This window comes from Bombina bombina, chromosome 8, assembly GCF_027579735.1.
Source record: "Bombina bombina isolate aBomBom1 chromosome 8, aBomBom1.pri, whole genome shotgun sequence".
Lineage (NCBI taxonomy): Eukaryota > Metazoa > Chordata > Amphibia > Anura > Bombinatoridae > Bombina > Bombina bombina.
Genome location: NC_069506.1, coordinates 18,652,863 through 18,669,399, shown reverse-complemented (window position 1 = coordinate 18,669,399; position 16,537 = coordinate 18,652,863).

Genomic DNA, 16,537 nt, shown 5'->3' with positions numbered 1-16,537 from the left:
AAACCTAACACCCCCCCAACTTAAATATTAATTAAATCTAAATAATATTTCTATTATTAACTAAATGAATCCTATTTAAAACTAAATACTTACCTATAAAATAAACCCTAATATAGCTACAATATAAATAATAATTATATTGTAGCTATCTTAGGATTTATTTTTATTTTACAGGCATCTTTCAATTTATTTTAACTAGGTACAATAGCTATTAAATAGTTATTAACTATTTAATAGCTTACCTAGCTAAAATAAAGAGAAATTTACCTGTAAAATAAAAACTAACCTAAGTTACAATTACACCTAACACTACACTATACTTTAATAAATTATTCCTATATAAACTAAATACTTACCTGTAAAATAAACCCTAAGATAGCTACAATGTAATTAATAATTACATTGTAGCTATTTTAGGATTTATATTTATTTTACAGGTAACTTTGTATTTATTTTAGCTAGTTAGAATAGTTATTAAATAGTTATTAACTATTTAATAACTACCTAGCTAAAAGAAATACAAAATTACCTGTAAAATAAATCCTGACCTAAGTTACAATTAAACCTAACACTACACTATCATTAAATTAATTAAATTAATTACCTACAAATAACTACAATTAAATACAATTACATAAACTAACTAAAGTACAAAAAATAAAAAAGCTAAGTTACAAAAAAATAAAAAAAATAAGTTACAAACATTTCAAAAAGATTACAACAATTTTAAGCTACTTACACCTAATCTAAGCCCCCTAATAAAATAACAAAGCCCCCCAAAATAAAAAAATGCCCTACCCTATTCTAAATTACAAAAGTTCAAAGCTCTTTTACCTTACCAGCCCTTAAAAAGGGTCTTTTGCGGGGCATGCCCCAAACAAAACAGCTCTTTTGCCTGTAAAAAAAAAAATACAACCCCTCCACCACCCACATACCCCTAATCTAACCCAAACCCCCTTTAAATAAACCTAACACTACCCCCCTGAAGATCATCCTACCTTGAGTCGTCTTCACTCAGCCGAGCCACCGATGGAACTGAAGAGGAGATCCGGAGCGGCAGAAGTGATCCTCCAAGCGGCGCTGAAGAAGTCTTCCATCCGATAGAAGTCATCCTCCAAGCAGCGCTGAAGAAGTTTTCCATCCGATGACGTGATCCTCCAAGCGGCGCTGAAGAAGTCTTCCATCCGGGCGATGTCATCTTCCAAGCGGGGTCTTCAATCTTCTTTCTTCAGGATCCATCTTCATCCCGCCGACGCGGAACATCCTTCTTCCCCGACGGACTAACGATGAATGAAGGCTCCTTTAAGGGACGTCATCCAAGATGGCGTCCCTTCCATTCCGATTGGCTGATAGGATTCTATCAGCCAACCGGAATTAAGGTAGGAAAAATCTGATTGGCTGATTGAATCAGCCAATCAGATTGAGCTCGCATTCTTTTGGCTGATCGGAACAGCCAATAGAATGCGAGCTCAATCTGATTGGCTGATTCAATCAGCCAGATTTTTCCTACCTTAATTCCGATTGGCTGATAGAATCCTATCAGCCAATCGGAATTGAAGGGACGCCATCTTGGATGATGTCCCTTAAAGGAGCCTTCATTCATCGTTAGTCCGTTGGGGAAGAAAGATGTTCCGCGTCGGCGGGATGAAGATGGATCCTGAAGAAAGAAGATTGAAGACCCCGCTTGGAAGATGACATCACCCGGATGGAAGACTTCTTCAGCGCCGCTTGGAGGATCACTTCTGCCGCTCCGGATCTCCTCTTCAGTTCCATCGGTGGCTCGGCTGAGTGAAGACTCCTCAAGGTAGGATGATCTTCAGGGGGGTAGTGTTAGGTTTATTTAAGGGGGGTTTGGGTTAGATTAGGGGTATGTGGGTGGTGGGTTTTAACGTTGGGGGGGGGTTGTATTTTTATTTTACAGGCAAAAGAGCTGTTTTCTTTGGGGCATGCCCCGCAAAAGGCCCTTTTAAGGGCTGGTAAGGTAAAAGAGCTTTGAACTTTTGTAATTTAGAATAGGGTAGGGCATTTTTTTATTTTGGGGGGCTTTGTTATTTTATTAGGGGGCTTAGATTAGGTGTAAGTAGCTTAAAATTGTTGTAATCTTTTTGAAATGTTTGTAACTTATTTTTTTAATTTTTTGTACTTTAGTTAGTTTATGTAATTGTATTTAATTGTAGTTATTTGTAGGTAATTAATTTAATTAATTTAATGATAGTGTAGTGTTAGGTTTAATTGTAACTTAGGTCAGGATTTATTTTACAGGTAATTTTGTATTTCTTTTAGCTAGGTAGTTATTAAATAGTTAATAACTATTTAATAACTATTCTAACTAGCTAAAATAAATACAAAGTTACCTGTAAAATAAATATAAATCCTAAAATAGCTACAATGTAATTATTAATTACATTGTAGCTATCTTAGGGTTTATTTTACAGGTAAGTATTTAGTTTATATAGGAATAATTTATTAAAGTATAGTGTAGTGTTAGGTGTAATTGTAACTTAGGTTAGTTTTTATTTTACAGGTAAATTTCTCTTTATTTTAGCTAGGTAAGCTATTAAATAGTTAATAACTATTTAATAGCTATTGTACCTAGTTAAAATAAATTGAAAGATGCCTGTAAAATAAAAATAAATCCTAAGATAGCTACAATATAATTATTATTTATATTGTAGCTATATTAGGGTTTATTTTATAGGTAAGTATTTAGTTTTAAATAGGATTCATTTAGTTAATAATATAAATATTATTTAGATTTATTTAATTAATATTTAAGTTAGGGGGTGTTAGGTTTAGTGTTAGACTTAGGTTTAGGGGTTAATAAATTTATTACAGTGGCGGCGGTGTAAGGGGGGGCAGGATAGGGGTTAATAAATTTATTATAGGTGGCGACGGTGTAGGGGGGGCAGGATAGGGGTTAGTAGGTATAATGTAGGTGGCGGCGGTGTCCGGGAGCGGCGGTTTAGGGGTTAATACATTTATAAGAGTTGTGGCGGGGTCTATGAGCGGCGGTTTAGGGGTTACTAACTTTATTTAGTTGCGGGGGGCTCCAGGGGCGCCGGTATAGGGGGTTAACATATTTATTATAGTGGCGGCGAGTCCGGGAACGGCGGTTTAGGGGTTAATCAGTTTATTATAGTCGCAGTGGGCTCCGGGAGCGGCGGTTTAGGGGGAAAACACTTTATTTAGTTGCGGCGGTGTAGGGGGGGCAGATTAGGGGTGTTTAGACTCGGGGTACATGTTAGGGTGTTAGGTGCAGACGTTTCCCATAGGAATCAATGGGATGTCTGGCAGCAGCGAACCTGAACTTTCGCTATGGTCAGACTCCCATTGATTCCTATGGGATCCGCCACCTCCAGGGCGGCGGATTGAAAACCAGGTACGCTGGGCCGGAAAAGTGCCGAGCGTACCTGCTAGTTTTTTGATAACTAGCAAAAGTAGTCAGATTGTGCCGCACTTGTGTGCGGAACATCTGGAGTGACGTAAGAATCGATCTGTGTCGGACTGAGTCCGGCGGATCGAAGCTTACGTCACAAAATTCTACTTTTGCCGGTCTCTAGCCTTTGATAACTAAGGTGAATCAGCCTCGCCACAAATACGCTGCGGAATTCCAGCGTATTTGAGGTTGACGGCTTGATAACTACCCCCAAAGTGTTATAAAGTCATCCAAGGAAGAAGTAACATCACAATAAGTAAGTTCGTCCTTGATGCGTTCATGCAAACCTCTCCTAAAGGCCGCCTTGAGAGCACTGCCATCCCAACTGGTCTCAAGTGTCAAAGGTGCGAAACTCTATGGCATATTGTGCCACAGTTCTATTGCTCTGGCAGAGATCAAGGAGAGAGTATTCTGCAGCAGAAGCATGACCAGAAGTCCCAAACACAGAAGATAATGCAGAAATGAAAGCATCAGCATCGTTCAGGAGTTGAGCGCTCTGATTCAAAAGGGGGGAGACCCTTTTCTTTCAACAAAGAAATGATAAAAGTGACCTTTAACTGATGAGACTGGAAGGTGCGAGGATCATTGCGAAAGTGCAGCCTGCACTGGTTAAGAAAACCCCTACAATAAGTAGTACCTTCATATTTGTCAGGCAATGGTATCCAGGGTATACTTCCAGAAGCAGGGGAAGAAGTTGCAGCACTAGGAGCAGAGACCGGCGGTGTAACAACAGGAGTAGTATCCTTCTCTGCAACTAGTGAAGAGAGCGTAGCGGTTATAGCCTCTAGTTTAGAATCCACACTCTGCAATTGTATGGTACAGGTTACCAGCATCTGTCCTTGAAGATACACAGCGCTTGCTACCTCATTTGGGTCCATGGCCCAAGTATAATGTAATGCTTGTGGGATATTTCTCTATCAGACCAAACTTGGCCCATAGTCTCCTTATCCCAGCATCAAGCTGAAATGATAAGAAATATCCTAGAGCAGAGAAAGTTTGTAAAATGAGGAAGCAGAACTCACAGTAGGCAGGGTAGTCTTTAGCGGCAACAGGAAGGAAATACAGCATTATGGCAGTTCAGGGATAAACCAATAGTAGGACTGGAAACAGGCAGGAGTCAGCAACAAAGGAAATCCAGTAATATAACAGTTCAGGGATAAACCAATAGAATGGTCAGTCAGGCTGAGTTCAGCAACAGTATAATAATCCAGTACTTAGGGGTTAAGCAAGCAGAGTAGTCAGCCAGGCAGAGTTCAGCAACGTTATGGCAATCCAGTACTTTAGGGGTTAAGCAAGCAGAGTAGTCAGACAGGCAGAGGTCAGCAACGTAATAACAATACAGCATATATAGATAATAGCACCCAGGAGCACACACAGTAACACCTATACTTGGGCAGTGATGTAAGGAGAATGGAGTACTTACAAAGGCACATATTGGCGCCAAGGAGGACACACACGTGTAATCAGGAGCGGCATCTAGAAGAGAGAAACAGCGCATGGCGATGATGGCATCGCCACACGCTCTGAACCACCGCCTGCATCTATGGCAATGGCCATAGCAACGAATCACCACCGCCGCATCTATGGCAACAGCCATAGCGAGCAGCAGTGTGACAAAAACATGTTAAATATCTGTTTCACTATTTATGTATTTATTATTCTCATGATCTATTCCTAAGCACAGGGGGGTTACACGGCTCACTGACAACATATTTCTGAGTGTATCTAGCACCCCCCCCTCCCCAGTAGCTCCATGAGTTTCGCCTGTGAGGCTTCAGGTACTCAGAGAATGCAGAAAGACACCATTCCTTTCAGATTCTTTCTACCGTGGCCTAGAAATCTAAAGTCTGAAAAATGCAGATGAAATACAAACAACTGTTGGGAAATAACAGCAGGTAAATGTACTGAAGACTGGGGAAGTAAAAAAAACCCTCTGTTGTATAAATCCTATAAGGAATAATGACATACAAAAAGGATGTGAAAGCCATTGTTTATATATATATATATATATATATATATATATATATATATATAGATATATATATATATACATATACACACACACATACATATATACACATACACAGTATATATATACATATATACAAACACAAGATGTATAGGGATGGCGCAGTGCGAGCAAAGTGATAAGAATAGTTGCCTACTTACAGGCTATAAACATGTAATTCAATATAAAAGAACCTATGTTCAAACAATAAATGCAACAGTAGTATTGTACATAGATATAAAAAGGTAGAAATGTAATAATATAGGACACAGTTAAGAAAATACACTCGGTGTGACCTAAACGTTTATAATGTAATCAAAAGATCCCTTATAATGTCCCAAAGTGGCAGGTGTATGCAAGAATTCAGATATCAGCTTCTTCAAATCTTCTATATATCCCCCTAAGGGTGTGCACTTACATTAAAAACCCTCAATCAAATGAGGTAAGGATGATTCAGAAATGCTGGACTCGGATGTCCCCTCTAGGATGTACCATCACTGGTAGTTGAAACTTTCTTTTCGTGCTGTATAGGGTACTAGTGCCCTTCTTGGTATCCTGGTATATGGAAACTTTCGATTCTCAATCACTGTATCATGTAAGAAAGCCAGAAAGAGACATATAGTGTAATACAGTTTATTAATATTACATATATGTATAAGCAGACAAATGTAAACTCACATTTAAAAACCTCAGCATATGAGGTATGATAAAGATATATATAAATAATTAGTCCCAAGTTTATGTGGTGCTGATATAGTCGCAATAAAAGCAAGTCTGCACTCCTTATCAGGAGTTAAAAGTCCAAGTTCCGGTGTGCATAGAGGGCACTCCTCGCCCTGTATAATACCCGACGCGTTTCCAAGGGTTCAATAAATTTCTTTCCCTTCTTCATCAGAGGTTAAACTATACTATGGGATCCTACCTTATATAGGGCTCTCCATTAAGCAATTCTAATCATCCTTGTTCAATTTCCTGTATGTGTCTTAGTAACTGCGGATGTGATGCATATCACTTCCGGAGTGCACGGACCAATTTGCTAGTAGTACTCACTTCTATCTCATATCCCTATGGCGTGTGTATTCTGCCTCAACCCGAAACTCATTTCGTCACTTCCGGTTTCGGGTATGGGGAGCACCGCCTGTTACACATCCCTGCTCATTATGGAACGCACAGTGACTTCCGATTTTCTTGACACGCAAGGCGTCACTTCCGGTATCTTCTCAGTACATTCATAGCGGTCATGTAATAAGAAGTCGTACCCTAAATACCCAAATAGTGGGTGCTATTTTGGATCCGGATAAGGGGTCAGAATGACATTTTTAAAAGACATTACTATTATAGATCATTGTATAATACTGCTTATGGCTCTAAATAAAATAAACAGTTCATTATATATTAAAAAAGCCAATCTACATAGTATGATAACAGACTTGTAAGCATTCTGTATACAGTATAACACAAATTATATATATATATATATATATATATATATATATATATATATATATATATACAAACAGTCATGTTAAAAAGGAGGGGGGTTTACATAATAATTAAAATCTAATTTAAAAATATAGGTGAAAAAACCTTAAATAATTCATACTTATGATAAAAGTTAATAAATATAAGGAATTAAAAAACGATTTTATATATTTATAAAATTTATTCCTCAGACCTTGGAAAACAGCACAAATTAGAAAACACTGTATAAATTACAGACTCCTAAAATTATTGTTATTAATAATAGAATAGTTAGGAAATGTTTTCTAATCTGTGTTATTGTTTGGTTAAGACCATAGATAAAGGCTAGTTACTACACAATATACTCATGTATATATATACATATACATGAAAGAACCATTTTATCACGCATGCATACATAAACATATAAGTAAGAATATAAATATAAGGAAGGAGAGGAGACATTTCATAATAAGAAGACTGTATATAGAACTAGTAAGAATTGTCCCTATTAATCAGTAGAGAGGAGGAGGCATATCAGAGGAAAGCTGCTATGTCAATGTCCACATTGAGACCTGCTGGACTTCTGGTTCCAAATGTATATATCCAGAATGTCTCTCTCTGTCTGAGTAGTAGTTCCCTACTACCTCCTCTATTTCCCACTCGTACATGCTCTAAAATTGTACCCCTTAAACATTCGGGATTTTTATTATGGACCTTCCTGTAGTGATCTGAGAGACTGTGGGATTTTAGGCCTTCTTTGATGTTAATTATATGCTCATATAATCTTTTTTTGTATGGCCTAGTGGTTCTCCCTATATATTGGAGATTACATCCACATTGAACTAAATAAACAACAAAAGTTGTCTTACAGTTTGTCAGATGGTTAATAGTGCATTTTTTGTCATTTGTAGTTGAATTTACTATTTTAGTGGGTCTACTGCCATGGTACATATGATCACAGGAAGCACAATTTAACCTGTTACACTTGTAGAACCCCAAAGACCCCTTATTAAGCCATGTACTTTTACTTTCCAGCTCTTTTAGATTGCTCGGAGCCACTATTGTCTTTAGGTTCCTATTCTTCCTAAAGATACAGTTTGGTTTTACTCCTATTTTGTTTCGGAGAAGTTGGTCTTTTTTCAAAATGTACCAGCGTTTATTCAATATATGTTTTACGCCCATTGATCCCTCATTATATGTGGATATAAAACTAGTTTGTTGTCCTTTTAACTTTCTTTCTACTTCCCGGGTGTTCGTATCTCTATCCGAATATTTTGTTTTAACTTTATCTAATGCTGTGTCTATCCATCTTTTTTTGTATCCCTTTTCTACAAATTTATTTGTTAGGATATTAGACTCTTTTTCATAATCTCCTAAATAGGTACAGTTCCTTCGTAGCCTTTCAAATTGTCCAACGGGAATGTTTTTTATCCATGTCACACCCGAGTGTATTTTCTTAACTGTGTCCTATATTATTACATTTCTACCTTTTTATATCTATGTACAATACTACTGTTGCATTTATTGTTTGAACATAGGTTCTTTTATATTGAATTACATGTTTATAGCCTGTAAGTAGGCAACTATTCTTATCACTTTGCTCGCACTGCGCCATCCCTATACATCTTGTGTTTGTATATTTCTTTGGGAGATCTTGGGAACTGCTCTGACTTTTTTTGGGACAGGCTGATAGTGGGAGCCTCAAAAGGAATTTCATTACATATATAAGGGTATTTAAGAATTATAAATACGTGTCTCTAAAACCTCTAAACCGCTGTAGGGTTAGCTTGAAGGGTTCACCCTAAGAGCTTTCTGTCTTTTCTCATATATATATATATATATATATATATATATATATATATATATATATATATATATATATATATATATATATATATATATATATATATATATATATTAGGGTTGCACGATACCATTTTTTTAAGACCGAGTACAAGTACCGATACTTGTTTTCAAATACTCGCCGATACCAATTACTGATACTTTTTTTTTATGTCATGTGACAGTTTACCAAGCACAATACAGACTAATTATTTAAGATTTCTTCTTTATAATTATGAAGGACTGTAGCTCAAAAGACATTATGAAATAATAAAACAGGTTTTATTTGTCACAAAGTTCACAGAACATGTTTAGAAATAAAAATATTAGAATAAAATATATTAACAACAATAAATAACAAAAATAAAATTGCAACCAACCAAAAGTGCCATACAGTAAAACATAGAACAGAATACGGTTTAATCATGGTGAACAACACTATGGGCTAGATTACATTTGACTGGTAAGCTTTACCAATGATCTCATTATATGTCCTACTCCATTAAAGGCTATGAAGTTGGAAATGTGAACAGAGCATTGGTAAAGCTTACCAATCAAACGTAATCTAAATCTAGTCCTATAATTGCAGGATGAGTGTTCATTGGGATTAACTTAATTTTTCCTATGAGTACTCTTCCTGCAATTATATAAGCTAAGATGTTCCTCAGAGTACAGTATGTTTTGAACATCATTGTGCAAGATGAGAACTAGCAGTATAAAAGGCAATCTAGCAATTAGAATAATTTTTCAAAAGTTGGTGGCAAGTTCTTTTTAAGGAACAGAACAGAAGCCTCTCTGCATGTTCAGCTATAAGTCTGTGTTTGCTATCAGTAAGGAGGTTCAACTTTCCACACTACTGCATGGGGCAGAAAGATATTTTTGGCCCATTTTAGCCAGAGCTGGATATCTCAGTTTATTAACTGCCCAGTACTTCAGGGGTTTGTCTGAACGCAGTACAGTGATCTCTCCTACAATAAGAGCAGTTTGTATTGGCAGAACAGTAGTAAACAATTTTTAGTTTAGTCCTCACTCCAGCTTTAAATGAAATGGGAACATGCAGTTTGAAAAAAACACCACAAGATAGCATATGGGTAGTAAGTGGAGGTATAGGTTTAAGTATCGGTGCATTTGCACGAGTACAAGTACTCATGCAAGTACTTGGTATCAGTACCGATACTAGTATCGGTACAACCCTAATTATATATATATATATATATATATATATATATATATATATATATATATATATATACACACATACACACACACACATATTTGGGTTCAGTGTCCCTTTAATTAAAGGGAAACAGGCAAAATAAATAAATTAAAATGCACTACAACTCCTTTACTATATGTATAATAAAGTATTTTAAAAGGGAATTACATTTTGCGTCTGTGGAAACAAATACTTTCCCCTACAGTCGTATGTTAGCAGTAGTAAAAGACTGCTTTATATAAATACTTTTTTGTGTTTTATATATGAAAGAACGTCTGTAAAGTATGTTATATTCTTTTTTTTAGCTTGAAAAGTAAATGCTTTAAATTAAACTAAAAGGAGATGTTGTGCTGGCCTCATTTTGTTGTGTTCTTGATGTCAGTGCTCATAGATCTTTATTTCGACGAGCTGAAAAATTTCAGGTATTCAATAAATGGGAAGGAACCTACACTTCTGAAACGTCATAGAGGGCTTAATGCTTTGAAATGCGACTTTATTTGACCCATGCACCTCACATAATTGTTAACAAATTTGCTATGCAGAAGCATCATGTGATATTGTGGCCATTTTTGTTCAGTGGAGGACAACTAAATTAAATGCTAAAATATATTAGTATCAGTGGTTTTTAAGAGAAGCAGGAGAGAGTTGTGTGTTGTACACAGTTTTAAAATTGCAACTTCTCAAAAGTGTACCCATGAAAGCTAGAGAGATGACTAACGTAGTGATATCTAAAATGTAACATGGTCTAAACGTGACTAGTCTAAAATGTAACACGGTCTAAACATGGCTAGTCTAAAATGTAACACGATCTAAACGTGACTAGTCTAAAATGTAACATGATCTAAACGTGACTAGTCTAAAATGTAACATGATCTAAACGTGACTAGTCTAAAATGTAACATGATCTAATCATGGCTAGTCTAAAATGTAACATGATCTAAACATGGCTAGTCTAAAATGTAACATGGTCTAAACGTGACTAGTCTAAAATGTAACACGGTCTAAACATGGCTAGTCTAAAATGTAACATGATCTAAACATGGCTAGTCTAAAATGTAACATGATCTAAACATGGCTAGTCTAAAATGTAACACGGTCTAAACATGGCTAGTCTAAAATGTAACATGGTCTAAACGTGACTAGTCTAAAATGTAACACGGTCTAAACATGGCTAGTCTAAAATGTAACATGATCTAAACATGGCTAGTCTAAAATGTAACATGATCTAAACATGGCTAGTGTAAAATGTAACACGATCTAAACATGGCTAGTCTAAAATGTAACACGATCTAAACATGGCTAGTGTAAAATGTAACACAGTCTAAACATGGCTAGTCTAAAATGTAACATGATTTAAACATGGCTAGTCTAAAATGTAACAGTCTAAACGTGACTAGTCTAAAATGTAACATGATCTAAACATGGCTAGTCTAAAATGTAACACAGGGGCCCCATTTATCAAGCTCCGGATGGAGCTTGAGGGCCCGTGTTTCTGGCGAGCCTGCTCCATAACCCTGTCCGCCTGCTCTGAACAGGCGGACACACATTGCAGAAAATCAACCTGATCGAGTACGATCGGGTTGATTGACACCTCCCTGCTGGCAGCTGATTGGCGCGAATCTGCAGGGGGCAGCATTGCTCCAGCAGCTCACAAGAGCTGCTGGTGCAATGCTGAATACAGAGAGCGTATTGCTCTCCGCATTCAGCGAGTTCTGGCGGACCTGGTCCGCCAGACCTTTGATAAATATCCCCCACAGTCTAAACGTGACTAGTCTAAAATGTAACATGATCTAATCATGGCTAGTCTAAAATGTAACATGATCTAATCATGGCTAGTCTAAAATGTAACATGATCTAATCATGGCTAGTCTAAAATGTAACATGATCTAAACATGGCTAGTCTAAAATGTAACATGATCTAAACATGGCTAGTCTAAAATGTAACATGATCTAAACATGTCTTGTCTAAAATGTAACAGGCATAGTTTGGAATTAGAATAGAAATAACCAAAGGGGTTTTTAATTCTACTTGAATAAGATCAATCAGTGAGGAATGGGACTAGGGGTTATTATTTAAGATTCTTTGAAGGTTGGTAAACAATGCAGTGGTAGAGCAGGAAAGGTGAGTAGGATACTGGGTGTATAGGAATAGTTATCAGCAGCAGTTATCAACTGTGTTTTTTTGTGGTGCCATTTTAAAGATCTCTAGTTAAACCTAATCTAGAATATGGTGTACAGTTTAAAGGGACAGTCAACCCAAAAATTACTGTTACTTATTTAGATTAGTTAATTAACAATCTTTACATCAAACTCTAGCCCAATTTTCTTCTAAATAAACTTTGGCAGAAAATACACTTACTAGATCTTATCTGAATGTTTTGAAATGGCCACCTGACTCCTCCTTCTCTGACGTCTCCCAAAAGCTTGATCTGCAGCACTAGTACAGGAACTTCTCGTCCCTGCGCGCTCCTTTCATTCAGTTCATTGTGAAACACATATGGCACCCCCCCCCTCACAGTATCTCCCCTCACTTTCAGAACGTTCTGTCTGCAGTCTGCACGAACTGGCCGATTAACACAGCTAGTGCTCTGTGATACTATTTATTTATGAGCTCTCAATGCGACAATTTGTAATTTCAACTCACGTCAAGGGGATTGTTCACCAAACTGCTTCTGTGAGAGCAAACCCCCTAAAGTGTAACTATATGCTTATGCTACACAGGGGTTACATTTCCTGGGGCCGTGTACAATGTGAGTTATATAGCACTTTCCCCTGGAAGCCAAAGTACAGCTGTGCTCACACGCAAACAGAACTACTGCTCAAACACTTTTAAATTTACTTATTGGATTTGTGCAAATTCTATCATCTGTATATGTATCTGTATGATTTTGCCAGATAGCACACATAGATCATAAAGCTATACATTTAAATCTGTGCTTCCACTTGTTTTGATCATAATAACAACTTGACATAACGTTAGAATAATGCCTCCATGTAAGGGAAAACATTTCTCAGAGTGCACCACAGGACTTCAGACCGTGGCGTTCCCCAGAGCATCAGCGAAGCGGAGATTAGATGTGAGGCGAGAGATGAATTTGATCCTCTGCACTATAAGACGCCCATGTCTGCCCGGATTCTATTGCCGACCAGAATTAACCCCCGGCACTTCCCTAGCCCCAGAGCCCTCCACCGCCGTCAAGGATTGTCTCTCTTCCAGGGTTAGGCTAACAATGATCATAGGGGTTAGAGACTGGTTTGTTGTTCTGAAAGCCGTTTATCAGCACAAGGAATATTCTGACAACATTGACGTCTGCACCCCTGAAACAGCAGCAGATAGGCGCTTAAAAAACATAACGCTCTTGGTGCTATACAACTCACATTGTACACGGCCCCAGGAAATGTAAATCATAGCAAATGTTTTCCCTTTCACTTACATGGAGGCATTATTCTAACGTTATGTTATGTTGTTATGATGTAAGTGAAAGGGAAAACATTTGCTATGATTTACTGTATTTAGCAAAAGGATATAAATCAACTACAAACTGTTCAGAAGAGGAAACTAAACTGATACATGGGGACCAGTCAATACAGCAAATGCATGATACAAAGACAATGCAATAGCACTTAGTCTGAACTTTAAATAATTATTAGATTTTTTTCTAACAAATTTTAAAGTTATGTAGATTTCCACTCCCCCTGTACCATGTGACAGCCATCAGCCAATCACAAATGCCTATACGTATATACTGGGAATTCTTGCACATGCTCAGTAGGAGCTGGTGACTAAAAAAGTGTAAATATAAAAAGACTGTGCACATTTTTTTAATGGAAGTAAATGGGAAAGTTGTTTATAATTGCTGCTCTGAATCATGACAGTTTAGTTTGACCTGAGTGTCCCTCAGGTCTTTATAAAATGTAGCACATAACAATCTCATGTTGAAATCTAGTGGATTCAGAAGTCATTTGCAGATACAATTTTTACAGAAAGGGTAAGCAAACGTTTTTGCTGAATGTGCTTAAAGTCAAAGAGAATTCACTATTGCCTGGGATATGCAGAAACATGGTAACAAACTGGATTGTCCCATCTGGTTCTTTTTTACTGTCAAAATGTATGTATCTGTTTCTCTCCCAGCAGAAAATAATATATTAAAGGGATAGGAAAGTCACAATTAAATTTGCATGATTCAGATAGAGCCGGTCATTTTAAGACACTATTTTCAAATGCACTTTGTTCTCTTGGTATCCATTACTGAAAAATAATATGTACATAACCTACACTGGTGAGAGCTAGCTGGTGATTGGTGCCTGCTCAGATTTGTCTTGTGATTGGCTAACTAGATGTGTTTAGTGAGCTCTCAGTATTGCATTGCTTGCTCCTTCAGCAAAAGGATATCAAGGGAATGAAGCAAATTTTATAATAGGAAAGTTGTTAAAATTGTATGCTCTATCTGAATCATGAAAGAAAAAAACGGGGGTTTCATGTCCCTTTAAATTAATATATAGTTTTACTGCTTTTTAAAAGGGATTCTTCTCAACTAAGTATGATGACTTTTAGTCTGTGTATAGGCATTTTCAGAGGTGACCCTTCTGAATAATTAACAAGGTAAAACTCATAAAATCCAATGTGGTACCTGTGTGCCCATTATCAGATCTGAGAGGATTACTATTGTTCCATATAATCTAAAATAGTATTGATTTCACTGAGAAAACATTCCTCTATTTTTTAAGTAAGTAGTCTATTCACTAAAGTGCCTATGGTTTCCATAATTCATTGACTATAGCCCTCACTATATATCAATAGCTTTTGCTTCTATTGGTCTGTGATCGACCTAACATAAGATCAAACTGTCAAAATGTTAGAAATGTTTTCTCAATATGTGTGACATGAAAATGTGAATTATAGGGACATTAAACACTTATAAAATGATAAATCATAGGTATAAAAAAACCTCTGCAATAGCGTTTTGCAATTGATTTATTTTCCTGTAATTACACTCTGAAACTGAGCATTTCAGTTCCTGTTAGAAATGGAAGTGCAGAAAACTGTTATATACCACACAGCCATTGGCTGCACACTCTAGTGACCTATTTATAACTGTCCCTATTTGGCCACAGCAGAGAAGGTAACCTAAGTTACAACATGGCCGCTCCCATTGTTTTATAGACACTAAAACTTTACTCTTATTTTGTCACTATTTAAACAGATAATAAACTTTACAAAATACATCTACATGTTATACTCAGACTAATTTTTTTTTAATGCATCATTCTACCTAGCATTTATTTAGTGTTTAATGTCCCATTAATGTTATTTCATTGCTCAGGATAGCTATTTTGTACAACAAATAAAAGCAGAACTAAAGTGCATGCCAATGACAGCACATGGCACAGTGGGTAGGTCTGGGTAATATCTGAGACTGGCAGACCTCTATTTCACAGCTGCCCCCAGCCTTGGGGATCTGGAGCCTCTCCCACCCTCAGCAGGAAGACGAAACCCACATTCCTCTCATTCCAAGAACTCTGGAAGCCAACAGGTAAAGATAATGCAGCTACAGAATGTGACAAAGTGGTGAGACTGGTTAGGGGGGATTCCGTGCTCAAAAGAAATAAAGGGACCTGTTAACCCTTTCACACACTACCTCTAGTGAACTTGAAAACAAAGAGGGCATGCTTTAACCTTATCTCTGAGCTGCATAAGCCCTCTGCTCCTTGCTGATAGATATCCTGCAAGAAACCTACTAGGAGCAACTAACACCTCTGGCATTTTATTATATTCACTATGCTGAAGGTTAAAGGGGCATGAAATGTATGTGTTACATTCAGTGCATCACTTCCAGCTCCTTCTGTTTAAACTACACCTGCCTTTAAAAAATATATACAGTGAGCATTTGTATCCTACGCATGTAAATGTGCCTCATTCACTCTCTGTACCCTGGGATATCAGAATGAGTGCCCCCCCCATCTATAGAACTCAATGTTTGATTGGTTATCATCTGTGATTAAAGGGACAGCTTCTTTGCTCTCTTGATATAATTTGCTGAAAAGCACACCTAGGTAGGCTCAGGAGCAGCTGCACTACTGGGAGCTGGCTGGTGATTGGTAGCTACACACATATGCATCTTGTCATTGGCTCACCAGATGTGTTCATGTAGGTACCCTTTTGCCGGGGTTAAGCACATGATAAAGCGATTTGACAGCATTTTTTTGCACTTCTATGTCTCAGCTGAAACATGTCAGACTTTGTTGAAGGAGCAGCAATGCACTACTGGGAGCTAGCTAAAAGGCAATGACAAGAGGCATTCATGTGCAGCCCCCAACTAGCAGCTTCTGAGCCTACCTGGGTACACTTTTCAACAAAGGATACAACAAATGAAAAAATTAGATAATAGAAATAAATTGGAATGTTGTTTAAAATTGCGTGTTCTATCTGAATCAGGAAAAAAAAATGTTTTTCATGTCCCTTTAAGAACCATCAATTTTGTATTTTTGAATAAATTTAAATCATTGCAAGTTGCGGAACTTGTTTTCTGAAATGCACCTGTTCTGCTTCAAAACAATAGCAGAAAGAGAA